Source organism: Petaurus breviceps, unplaced genomic scaffold, assembly GCF_028583685.1.
Source record: "Petaurus breviceps papuanus isolate PSGF00001 unplaced genomic scaffold, PetGlider_PUasm1.0 225, whole genome shotgun sequence".
Lineage (NCBI taxonomy): Eukaryota > Metazoa > Chordata > Mammalia > Diprotodontia > Petauridae > Petaurus > Petaurus breviceps.
Window position 1 is genome coordinate 5,121,414 of NW_027185889.1, and position 13,458 is coordinate 5,134,871.

A 13,458-nucleotide genomic window follows, 5' to 3' on the forward strand; every position below is an offset into this window, starting at 1 on the left:
TTCATTTATTTGCTTTTAGGAGGGCAATGGGGGTTAAGCGACTTACCCAAGGCCACATGGCTAGTTTTTGTGTTAAGTGTCTGAGGCTGGATTTGAACTCAGTTCCTCAGGCCCAGTGCTCTATTCACTGTGCCACCTAGCCACTCCTTGAGTCTAATTTTTAGTGAATTATTTTCCTCGGTTAATTTTTTAAGCTCCTTTTCCATATGTTCAGATTTCATTTTTAGTTCACAGACTTTTCTTTTTAAGAAGCTGTTTTCTTCATTGCATTTTTTTTTCTAATTCCACTATTTTAATTTTAAAAGAATTGATTTTATCATCTACCTCTCTCATTTGGTTTTCCAACTTCTTTTTGAGCTCATCTAAGAATACTTTCTGTGCTTGAGACCAGTTCATATTCCCTGTTGAGGCTTCAGCTGTGAGTGTGGAGTCAATACAGTCTCCTTCTGAATTTGGTTCCTCCCTCTCACAGTGATAGGATTCTAGAGTCTTTGTCTTTGCAGTCTGTTTTTTTACCTATTTTGAGGCAACGCCTTAGCCATGCCCTTCCTCTAGGGTTCCCAAGTGTTTACTGCTTAAAATTTTACTCTGGGGCAATAACTACTGTGTTTTCAGGGTCAGAAGGAGGGATTGGAGCATCTGTGGTTCACTCTGCCATCCTAGTCCCTGGAAGTTCAGGTAGGGGCTTTTTAAATTTCCAGGCTGTGGGTTGGCAGTGCCAGGAGTAGCTGCTGCCACTGCCATGGGCCCTGCATTCATCTCCTACCCAGCTCCTTCAGATCCCAGCCCTGCAGTGATAGGCCTGGGAATGGCCCTTGAGGTTAATGGATCGATTTGCTGCCACATTGACTAGGCCTCCTCTGGGCCTCTCAGCGCACCACATCTGTATTCATATTTCTTTGAGGCAATTTGGCAATGGCACTGTAAGGGTTATGGGATTTAAAGATCTTCCATGCCCCGTTGGACTTGCTGACGTAGCAGGAAGGGGCGGAGCAAGAGGAAGCAGAAGCCAAGCTAGCGTTCCTGCGGTGGCTGGCGGTGGTGGTGACGGCGGCAGCAGCAGAGGCAGTGGCAGTGCGAAGCCCTTTTTGAGTTAGGACTGCTAAGGACTTTCTGCTAAGGACTCCTGCTGAGGACTGCCAGGGGCCGGAGCTGCTGGGAGCGCGCTTCCAGGATGCTGGGTGGTTGCTGTGTGTGGGGAGAGGAGGACCTTTGCCTGAGGTAGCCTGTTCTGTTTTAAAGGCTTGAGAATGTGCGTGCTTTCTACTTTATCTACCTGTGCCAATATCATAACTACTCTGATGGCTTTCACTTTCTGGTTTTGGGACTCAGTCTTTTGGTATCTTAATAAATTTTCTAGTTTATTTCCTCATATGGCAAACATGACGTATTTTGTAATGGATAATTATATCAGCATATTTGTAATCTCTATAGGCATTGTGAGTATGGCATTGCTGATACAGGCACACATTCAAAACCAGAGGAATCCTCAGAGATAGCTGACTCTTGTCTTGGGGAAGGTGGGATCCAACCCTTAATCTAAAGATGATATTCTGTCAATAACTGGTTGAAATTAGAAATTAAGAAATGTCTTGAGAATAACTTGACAGTAGCTACTATCATATCTTAGTGTTTGTGTGTTATGGGGGGAGGATTTTTTGTAAAAGTTTTTTAAAAGACAAAAATAAACTTTTTTAATTTTTAGCTTGAAAACATATTTCTCTAATTGGCTATACTTCTAAGAAAGCTATTAATTCATAAAGTATTCTTTATATTACCATGGAAAAACTCATACTTAATATTAACTTTGACTTCAAAGAGTTCATGTGATAATGGTGAAAACATCATATAAATATGTACATGTAAAATATGTACATGTACATGCATATACAAATACATATATAATAGATATGAAAGACAACATTAGTGGGAAGATATTAGAAGCAGGGGGTAAAACGGTGACAATAAAGGCCTCTGGAAAAAAATAGATTTAGGGTCAGCTAGGTGGCACAGTGAATAGAGCACCAGTCCTGGAGCCTGGAGGACCTGAGTTCCAATCTGGCCTCAGAAATTTGACACACTTACTAGCCATGTGACCTTGGGTAAGTCACTTAACTCCAATTGCTCTGCCCTTTCCCTCCAAAAAAGCAAAAAAAAAATAGATTTTTAGATAATTTTTTATGGAAATAAAGGAAGTCAGTGGGTCACGGCAAGAGAAGTTTTCCAAGGATGAATTGCCGGACAGTGAAAAGTAACAGAGTTGGGAGCCAAGTGTTTTGTTCAAGGAATGGAGAAGACCAGTGTTAATGGCTCATAGATGAGGACCATGTGGAGAAGAATAAAGTGTAAAAAAATAAGGCAAGAAGGGGATGAGTTTTCAAAGGCATTAAATGGGGGATTGTTGGAATATTTCCATTTTTTTTATTTGATCATATTGATCAGAATAGAGAGCCATGAGATTTTATTTAAATAAAAAGGTGACTTGGTCCAATCTTCACTTTAGGAAATCATCTGGCAGCTAAGTGAAGTATAGTTGGGAGTTACAGAGAGGAGGAGGGAAAAAATCCAAAAGTTACTGAGACAGATGAGGGGAGAGATGATTTGTTTACAAAGATTGGAGTTATTGGAGTTAGTTATTGCTTATTGGAGTAAAGAAAAAGGGAAATGTACAAGGGATGTTCAACAATTACTTATCTATTGGATATCTTAAACTGAAATTCTTGGAGATACCTCAAACTCAAAATGACCAACACTGAACTCATCTTTCTGCTAAAATCCTCCCCTTTTAAAACTTCTGTTTATGTCAAGTGTACCACCATTTTTCTTGTCTCCTAGGTTTGTAGGCATTATTTTTTACCACTCAATTCCCCTCACCCCACATATCTCATCAGTTGTGAAATCATGTTCCCTCCAGTTTCATAACAACTTTCCCATCCCACATCTTCTCTCTGCTCTTACAACTTACCATCTTAGTTCAGACTCTCATTGTCTATGACCTATATCATTGCAACAACCTCCTGATTTGTCTTCCTGTCTCAAGTTTCTCATCCCTCTAATCCATCCTCCCCCTAGCTGTCAAGGAAAACACTGACTGAAAATGGCGCTAACCTCTTCCATTGATTCTAGGGGCTTCTTTTTGTCTCTACTATAAAATAAAACCCCCTATTTTAAAGTTTTAAAACAAAATACCTTCAGTATGTTCTATAAGCAAATTATTGAAAAATTCCCATTAAGCAAAGGTGAGCTTTATTTTAGAATTCTATTTACTAGGAACCCAGAGATTAAAAGTCCTCCAATAAACTGGCCCTAATATGTGCCTCCTGTCTTATTAGGCAATATCTTACTTATATTATCTGTGATCCAAACTATAGATCTCTCTGTTTTTCACAAGGGACACTTCATCTCCCATCTCTCTGCCTTTCTTGCACTGAGCATTCTTCACACCTGGGATGGACTCCTTCCTTATCTTGACATTACAGATTCTATCTCCTACTTTAAAATGCAATTCAAGTATCATTTCCTTATTTTGTTCTAGTTACTATACCAGAAGCTAGGAATACAAATACAGAAGTGAATCTGTTCCTATCCTCAAGGAGCTTATGTTCTATTGGAGTAGCTGACCATTTGCATAGACAGTTTTCAAAGTGACAATGAAAGAAAAAATATTAAATATTTACTATGTTCAAATAACTCTATTGGACATTAGGATAAAATAGGAAAAAAATGAATCAAAAGAAGACAAAGCAAAACATGATAGTGTTCATTCTTAAGGACTTCACATAATGAGAAAAGGTAAGACACAAGTTTCAGCATCAAGTGTGATAGAAAGGTCCAATAATCTCAGGGTGTAAAAGCAAGAAAAATAGTATTGCATTTTTTAGGAATTACTTTTATGACTGAAAACACATTTATTTCTATTACTGAACTATTTGATATTGCCAAAGACAAAAAATCTCTCTCCATCTCCTCTCTCAAGTCCTCATACCTAGCCTTTGCTTGCAAGTCCAATTACAATTCTAGTCTGCATTATTCTGCCCTTATTCTGCCCTGAATTTTGCTTCTGACCATACTTTCTTTTAAAATGTTTGTCTCACCAGATTAAACTGAAGATTGCTTTGGAAAAGAAAGCCAAGTTACCTTTGAAGGGGATTGGGTTGGTAAAGGTTGTCAATGATGTTGCTTTTTCAAGAATCTGGCTTGAAATATCCAGGTGATTGCCATCATAGTCACTAGCAAATGAAGCTTCATTTGTGTACTTCCAGTTGTCTCTATAGAAAGATATAAGAAGTGTCATAAAATGTTTATTACTTGAGTACCATGAATGTACTTTTGAGAAGGCTTAACTGCTATTTTCTTTGTTGTAGGGAACAAACATTTAACTAAATGTTCAGTTTAATATAAATGTTAATGCTCTCAATATGTTCCAAATATAAACTCACTGGATCATCCCCAATAAGTGAGGATTGGGGTATATTTCAATGTGCTATTTGCTAGTAATTCAGTTTTCTCCCCAATTCTAGCATTTGAATTATCATGAGGATATTTATCATTTAACAAGAAAAAGAAATGAGGTGTGTGTGTGTGGGGGGGTTGTGCTTACATGCATTTGATTCCTCTGAACATTTAGTTATATTATGCTTATTAATAAGAAAAATTAATTAGAAAGTTAAAACCAAATGAGCTCCTCTTCCAAATTAAAGGTCCAAGCATTCATTCAAGAGGAAACACCATGGCTTGAGCTGTTGCCTCCTATACTATTATGGCACATTTTTCTGAACAGCCCTCTATGCTTTTGAAACAGTTACTCCTTCATTTCTAGGCTAATTCTAATTAAGGTTGCAGTAAAATTGAGGGCAGCAACCTGCCATTTACCATTCATCCTAATGGACAAAGAACCTGCGTGAATCACATTTACTGTCAGCTATTAGATTATATCCACCCACCTCAAATGACTCCTGGCTCAGGGAAAGTCTACTAAAAAGGCATTTACTGAGCTTAAGTCACAGTGTTTAACACACAAGGACTTTGATTTACAGAGTCTACTTAAAGATAAGAGTCATCTACTGGAAAGGTGAATGCAGGTTGCAAAGCTGAATTTTTTCCTACACCTAGCTGGTCTGTAATAGTTTATTTCTCTTCCTGAACTTTATTTCAGTGAGAATTGCATTCACAAATGTAATGTAATTTTTCCTTGGGGAGCATTCCCTTTTCTTGCTTAGAGACAGGATAGGACAGAGTTAGAGACTTGCCCTGTGATTTCATTGCTATCTAGATGAAGAAATTCCCTCTACCAATTGACGTTGGCAGCCTTTAATACTAATAGCTTTTATATAGCACTCTAGGTAATGCAAAGTACTGCATATAAGTTATCTCATTTGATCCTCACAAAAACCTTAGGAGGGAAATATTATATCCATTTTACAGATGAGAAAGCTAAGGATAGGGAATAGTGAGCACCTTGTTCAGGGTCATACATCTAGTAAATGACTTAAATAGGGCCTGCATTCTGTTCTTTCCAAGTTCAAATCCAATGCTCTGCTACATCACATTTCCCTTTACAACCCAATTTTGGGAATTTTCTAATTTTCTGAGTGATAATTCCATTCAGTGTGTGACTAAGGCAGGACTTGAACACAGGACTTCTTTGAAGCCAGATCTCTATACATGATATCTACCTTCCATGATAGTGGGTATACTATTATTGGATTATTTTAATAAGATCATACATCTAGAGCTGGGAGGGACCTCAGAAAACATCTAGTCTAATCTCCTAATTTTAGAGATGGGGACTCTAAGTCACAGGGAAGTTGTGACATATCCAGGGTATTGTAGGGAGAATGTATAATACAATCACATGTCCTCTGACTCCAAGCAAGTAGTGATCTTTCCAAATCATTATGTTTGAAAAGTTTGAACACCATTGTCAAAAACTTATCAGTTGTGACTAAGGTGGGGTGGCTGTGAATCTTACCTAAAGCACTAAACTTTTGAGGTCACATACCTACAGTATTTGTGCTTCTTTTTCCAAAGGGCGAAACAGCTAAATTTAGCACTTTGTAATCATTAGTGAAAATAGGAGGCTATGAGGTCAGGGCATTTCACCTTCATCATCTTACACACCAAGTGAAAGAAGAGGAAGGTTCTTCTGTCAATGCAGATTCACAACTTATATGCATAATGCCCTGAGGGGTTAAGGGACTTGTCCAGTTTTACACAGTCAGCATATGCCAGAGAAGGCAGAGAAGGGTCTTGAATGTAGGCCCTCCTCCTCCTAGTTTTGTTTCCCCTATCTGCAGATTAGAGATATTCTGATATTTCCTGGGGACTCTATTTCCCAGGATCATGTCCTTGGTTTACCAATCCTAAGGCCTGGAAGGGTCAACTTTTTTTCAGAGTCCTAGAGTTCGTAGTTACCAGTGGCTGGACTTGAACACAGGCCTTCATTTCAAGTTACCTCACATTGTTCTTTATATATAATTTACTCAATAATTCTCCATTGTTTGAAATTATGTGATTTTATTGATATAAATAAGAAATATCTATTTTGCTTTTGTTTTGTTAAAGGGGAGATAAAACTAGGTCTTTTTTGTGATCTTTTGTTGGCAAAGTCTTAGCAATGGAAACAGTAGGCCAAAAGAGGCAGTTTTATCACTTAAATAAAATATATCACTTATATAATATATGCATGTATGTGTGTGTGTATATATGTATGCACACATATATATCTTGATCCAGTATGAAATCTTAAAAACAATCTAAATAAATGCTTATTTTCTCATCAACATTGGATTTTCAACTTTTATTTTTGGTTGTTCTTAGTGTCATTTTTCCATCCTAGTGCTCATAAGGTGGTATCTTCGTCTGCATTTCTCTATTTTATCCCTGCACCTATGATCTGATCACAGCCTTTATTTTTCTTCAATTGATAGGTCTTTATTACTTTGCATTATTACTATATAAAACTATCCTTTGAATTCTGTTTAGAAATTCTTCCTCATACTCAAGTATTTATAAAGGAGAATTCTATGTGTGAGTATTTCAGGAATTATATTAATGTCAATATCCATCAATTATCTTGGACTATAGTTTCCTTTCTTTATCTTTGTTTTATTTAAGAGTCAATCCCATCTACCTACCTATCTATCTATCTATCTATCTATCTATCTATCTATCTATCTATCTATCTATCTATCATCTATCTATCTATCTATCTATCTATCTATCTATCTATCTATCTATCTATCTATCTATCTATCTATCTATCTATCTATCTATCATAGTGAAGGAGCCAGGTTCCCTTCCCTGTTCTGAAGTAAACTATATAGTATAGTAATTATATGTTTTTGTTTTTTAATTTGTCAATCTAATACCCAAGTCTTTTCATTAGGATCCTCTTTAGACACCTTGTATAACAGAGTTATTCAGGTTGGACTCTTTGTTTCATTAATCCTGCTGTTTTATACTTATCCAGATAAATCTTCCATAGTTTTTAGGTTTTCAAAGTCATTACACTAGAACTTTGGAATAATTTGTGAATTTTTTATTGATTTATTTTACCTTTTTCTTTTGCAGTGCATTCTCTCTTTTCTAATTTCGGAGACAGCAATGATTTTCTTTCTTGTTGTTTTGCATTTGTTAACTGTTTATCAGTTTTCTATGTTCTAAAATTTCCTTTTTATAATTTCAATGTTTTCCTTTCTTATTAACAATTAAATATATTGTTTTTCTTTCAATGACTATTTTTTCCTATTTTTTTTTCTACCGCTTTGGTATCCTTCTAAGCTTCTCAGGCACACATGGACACTTTTATAATATTCTCTCTTATAATTAATGTATTCGACACTTCGAATTTGCTACTGACAATATTGTTTTGCTGATGCCACAAATTTTTGAAAAGTTGTATCTGTACACATAGTTCTATAGTTTCTTCTTTGATACTGCAAGTGGCCAGAAAGAAACAATTCAAGTATTGGGGCGTCACAATCAAGATCACACAGGATTTAGCAGCTGCACCATTAAAAAATCAAAGGTCATGAAATGTGATATTCCAAAAGACAAAAGAGCTAGGACTACAAACAAGAATCACATACCTTGAAGAATTAAACATAATATTTCAGGGGAAAATGGTTACTTAATGAAATAGGAGGATTTCAACCTTTCATAAGGAGACTAGAACTGAACAATAGCAACAACAACAACAAAATTGATCTCCAATATCAAGATCCAAGAAAAGCCTAAAAAGGTAAAATGGGAAAAGAAAATAGGATTCATTGCAGTTGAAATGTTTACATCCCTATCTGGGAAGATGATACTTCTAATTCATGTTTTTCTTTTTTTTAAAGCTTATTTATCTACTTTTAGTTTACAACATTCAGTTCTACAATCACTTGATCTTCAGATTTTCTCCCCCTTACTTCACCCCCCCCCCTCCCCACGGCAGCATGCAATCTGATATAGGTTCTACAAACACCTTCAGATTAAATATTAGATACTTGTAATTCTTGAAAATTGTTCCAGTGATAGTACAAGTAGAAGGAAGACAGACAGACAGACAGACAGACAGACAGACAGACAGATAGATAGATAGATAGATAGATAGATAGATAGATAGACAGACAGACAGATACATAGTAGAAGTATAAGCTGAATTTAAGGAAATGTCATAAAAATAATTAAGGGATGAGAAAAAGGAGTAAACTGGCTGCAGAAGGAAGGGAGAGGTAGAATGGGGTAAATTGTTTCACATGAAGAGGGGCCAAAAAACAGATAGGAGGGTGGATGAAGGGCATCACTGAACCCTTACTCTCATAGATATTGGCTCAAAAAGGGAGTAGTACATACAATAAGCTGAACATATAAATTTATACTATCTTACCTGACAGGAAAGTGTGAGGGGAAGAGATTAAGTAAAATTGTGCCTGTGTGTTTGTGTGTCTGTGTGTCTGTGTATCTGTGTGTCTGTGTGTATAGGGGACTGAGAGAAGAAAGGATCGAACAGGGGAGGTGGTACACAAAAGCAAAACATTATCAAGGAGAGACATGGTGAAAGGAAAGAGCAGAAAAATGGGAGGAAAAATAGGATGGAGGGAACTACATGTAATAATTATAGTTGAAAATGTGAATGGAAAGAACTCTCCCATAAAATGAAAGAGGGTATCAAAGCAGATAAAACCCCAAATCTTACAACATGTAGATTACAAGAAACACACTTGAACCAGAGACACACACAAAAAGTAAAAGTAAGGGGCTGGAGGAGAATCTATTATGCTTCAGTTGAAGTATAAAAACAAACAAATAGGGACAGCAATTCTTATTTCAGAGAGAATAAAAGCAAAAATACACCAAATTAAAAGAGATAAGAAAGGAAACTACATCTTTTTAAAAGGTACCATAGACAATGAAGTACCTTGTGGTATAGCATCCAAATTCTTAAAGGAGGAGTTAAATGAGTATAAAGGCAAGCAAAGTAAGATTTTTTTTGCTCTTTTTTCTGGATTGAGTTTTAGCCAATCAAGTGCCTTTGACTGAGTCCTGCCTTTCATTGAATCAATAGTCTTTGATTTGAAACAGTATATATTGTATTTCTTGGAGGGAGAAGACAGAATAAAGAGAGGAGCAGAGCTGAGAGAGAAAAAAGTGAGTATGAATAATCTAGGATAACTTGTTTGTGGGGAGGGCTAACAGAAAAAAAAAAGTTCATGATGTTGGCACTCTGTCTGTTTTTTTTCTGTATGGATTCCTCAGACAGAAGTCCTGTCTGTTGGTCTTGATGAGTCAACTGAGCTGAAGAGCTGAGATCCACCCATGGGAAGGAGGCTTAGCTTTAGCCCCTTTTAAGAGCTGTTAAAGTGAATTGAAATGATGATGATGGTGATGTATATAAATATTGTTGTAACCTCGTTAAGCTTTGTTTTCCTAAAGAGAGAAGCTGCAGGCAGAAGCCCTTATAGACTGCAGTTGGGCAGCAGCTTGGAATGAGAGCCTACATATGTGAATCCAGGCAAGAGTTGAGAGCAGTCAGCCCAAAGAAGAAGAACTATGGGATTTGGAAGTCAGTCTCAAGTCAAGATGAGAGAAGACCTTAGTTGGACATTGTATTGACTGAGGAGATTGTGACTTACTGTGACCTAGGGGTGGATGGTGTTTGTATTTTCTGCTATCCCTTAAAAATTTGTTGTACTAGGGGAGACCCTAGTCTTGGACCACCTAATTGTATAAACAAGTATTTTGGGGAATGTTATTGAATGCAATGGTAGCATACAATATACTGAGTGTCTATATGTATATGTGTATGTATGTGTATGTGTGTGTTTTGCTTAAGGATATTGCTATGGATGTTATGCTTTTTTGAACAATGTTTACTTAATTGCTGAATAGAGATATGCAATATACAATTAGACCCTTAAGATTATTCACAACAGCATTCCTCAGGTGCACTGCCATGATTAATATTACATTGAGTTATGGGTTCATGATCAAACAAAAAACAGTTGGCATTTATGAAATGTAAAATAGATAATTTGGATTCAATTAAAAACCTTTTGCATAAACAAAGCAATGCAACCAAGATTAAAAGGAAAGCAGAGAAACAATCTTAATAGCAAGTATCTCTGATAAATGCCTCATTTCTCAAATATATCAAAAATTAAGTCAAATTCAGAAGAATACAAGACATTCCCCAATTGATAAGGCAGTTTTTAGATGAAGAAATCAAAGCTAGCTAAAGACATAGAAAGAGGCAGTTAAATCACTTTTGAATAGAGACATGGAAATTTAAACAACTATGAAACAACTATAAAACCTCATACTTATCAGATTGGCTATTATGCCAGAAAAATTAAATGATAAATGTTGGAGAGGGATACTAATGCATTATCACTGGAATTGTGAACTGAAACAACCATTCTAGAGAGCAATTTGGAGCTATGCTCAAAGGGCTACAAAACTCTGCCTACTGTCTGATCTAGCAACAGCATTACTAGGTCTATATTCCAAAGAGATCATAAAAAAAAGAAAAAAAAAGATGAAGAAGTGGAAAAAATATTTATGCAGACTTTTTCATGGTGGCAAAATATTGGAAATTGAGGGGATGCCCATCAATTGGGGAATGACTGAATAAGCTGTTGTTCATGAATGTAATGAAATTTCATCGTGCAATAAGAAATGATGAGCAGGAAGATGTCAGAAAACCCTGCAAAGACTTGCACAAAAACTGATGCAAACTAAAATGAGCAGAACGAGGAAAATATTGTGTACAGTATCAACTGTACCCATTCAAAGAACTCCTGAAGGAGAACTCATATCCAGATAAAGAAATGATTGACTCCAAATACAGATCAAGTATACTTTTTTTACTTAGTTAATTCTTTTTATACCTTTCAATCTGTTTTTTGTTTCACAACTGTGAATAATATGGAAATATGTTTTACATGATAGCACAAGTATAGTCTATATGAAATTGCTTATCATTTTGGGGAGGAAGAAAATTTGGAACTCTATATCTTGCAATAATGAATGATCAAAATTGTCTTGACATATAACTGGGGGAAAATGAAATGCTATAAAAAATAAGAAAAAGTTGTTTAACTTTTCTTGTCCTCAATCTCCTATCTAAAGAAAAAAAAGGAATTTGATTAAATGCCCTCAAATGCAACTTTAACCTGTAAATCTATGGACATTCTCATATGTGTATGTTGAAATTTGCTTTGCTTTGTATTTGAGACTGGTGTATTTTCATTTTGTGCATAACCTTTACTATAATGTGACTTCCTTATCTTTTAACATTTTTTTTTTAGTTTAAATTCAATTTTGTCCAATGTCATTAGTTCCATTCCTCCATTCTATGATTTTGCAGTAGTATGAAAATATCAGACCAAACTTATTTTTAAAATATATTTAGATGAGAAATGTTTGAACAATCTGTATCATTAACCCACTGACAGTATAGTGAAGCCTATTGGCTTTATTTATTATTATTAGTAAAAATAGTAAAAAAAAAAATAGTAAATTTAGTAAGAAATAGTAAAAGTAGTAAAATTAAAATTAGTAAAAATAATAAGGACATGATAAATTTCAGTCAGAGTGAAGTGAAAAGTTCTGTTTCTGTTAGAGTTTGGTGAAAATAAATATTTATTTGTTTTTCCATCCAAGTTCATGGACCCCCTGATGGGAATCCATGAACTTCAGCTTAAGAATTCTTGATTTATATCTCTCTAGATTAGATGCATTACTTGCAAAGTATTATTAAATTCTGCCTTTTACACTAAAATGAATCTCATTTTGTTGTTTACATTTTAGCTTTTCATCATTGAAGTAATAAGCATTTACTAAATGCCTCATGTACCAATGTACTATGAGACACTGGACAAACTAAACTATGCTTAATGTTTTGTTATTGTTGTTAAGTTTGTTTTCTTTTACTTATTTCTGCCTTTTATTTATGTGTATGCAGATTTGTTTATTAAAGATTGGATATCTTGCCCAGTAACTAGCAACACAATCCCATTGGGGTATTTTTCTTTTCCTTTCTTCCCCTTCTTTACTTTTGTTGTCCTCTTCTTTCTTTTTATCTCCCTTCATTTCTTTCCTTTCTCTCTTTCTTCCTTCTCTTTCTCTCTTTTTCTTTCTCACAGAAATATTTAGTGATTTAAGAAAAAATAATTTTCTGAGACATTTCACATTTTGTTAGCAACTATGCTACCTATTATCTTTCATGTACATATAAATTTTGTTAGGAGGTTTGTTTACTATTAAAACAATAAAAACACTTCCTTGAATTGGATTGTAACCCAGTGAACTTTTTTGATCCTCCTTTTCTCTTAAATATCCAGCTTCTGTCTTCAAAAAGCAGGCTAAGTTTTGCTGGGTTGATAATTCTGATTTTATAGTTCATGCTTCTTAACTATGTTTATAATGTATTTTAATTTCTGTTGTATTTTTTTGTCCTTCCTGAAAAGTTCACTTTGGTCCTAACTATAGTTCCTTGTTAAGTGATTTCTCACCTTCTGACAAACTTCCAGTTTTTTTTTTTTCTTGTCTTGATAGCACTGAAATTTAATTATTATGTGTCTAGGCATGTTAAGTTTTGGGTCCTTCTAAATTCTTTTCAAATTTCATTAGATCTTTTTTTGCCCATCTTAGAATTTTTTTCTTTGATAGTTTCCTGTAATGCAACATTGTAAATATTCTGTATTATTATAACCTAATATTTCTAAATTCCTTGAGTTGTCAGCAATCATTTTGTCTACATCTATTACATGGTTCTGTATGTTTTCTCACAGTTTGGATAATTTGGGTTGTTGTTGTTGTTATATATGTGTTGTTGCTCTGAATTGTGTGCAATTCCATTTTCTATTACTGTGAGTCTATAGTTCCAGGGATGTTTTTTTTTCAAGTTTTCTATCATATTCTTTATATTGGTTATGAGAAATTGAAGGTCCTTTAGGGCAGGGCTTGTCT

General features: G+C 35.1%; 1 protein-coding gene across 10 annotated transcripts in view; it reads right to left on the reverse strand.

Annotated features, from left to right (window-relative positions):
• MGAT4C (MGAT4 family member C) overlaps positions 1-13,458 on the reverse strand; it is a 355,403-nt gene that overhangs the window by 117,143 nt on the left and 224,802 nt on the right. For 9 of the 10 annotated variants that reach the window (XM_069095113.1, XM_069095106.1, XM_069095109.1 and 6 more), the window contains one exon: positions 4,138-4,268. The exons of the other annotated variant lie outside the window; for it this stretch is intronic. The gene's annotated coding sequence lies outside the window, so the exon portion shown is untranslated. The remainder of the gene's footprint in view (positions 1-4,137; positions 4,269-13,458) is intronic. 10 annotated transcript variants of the gene reach the window in all.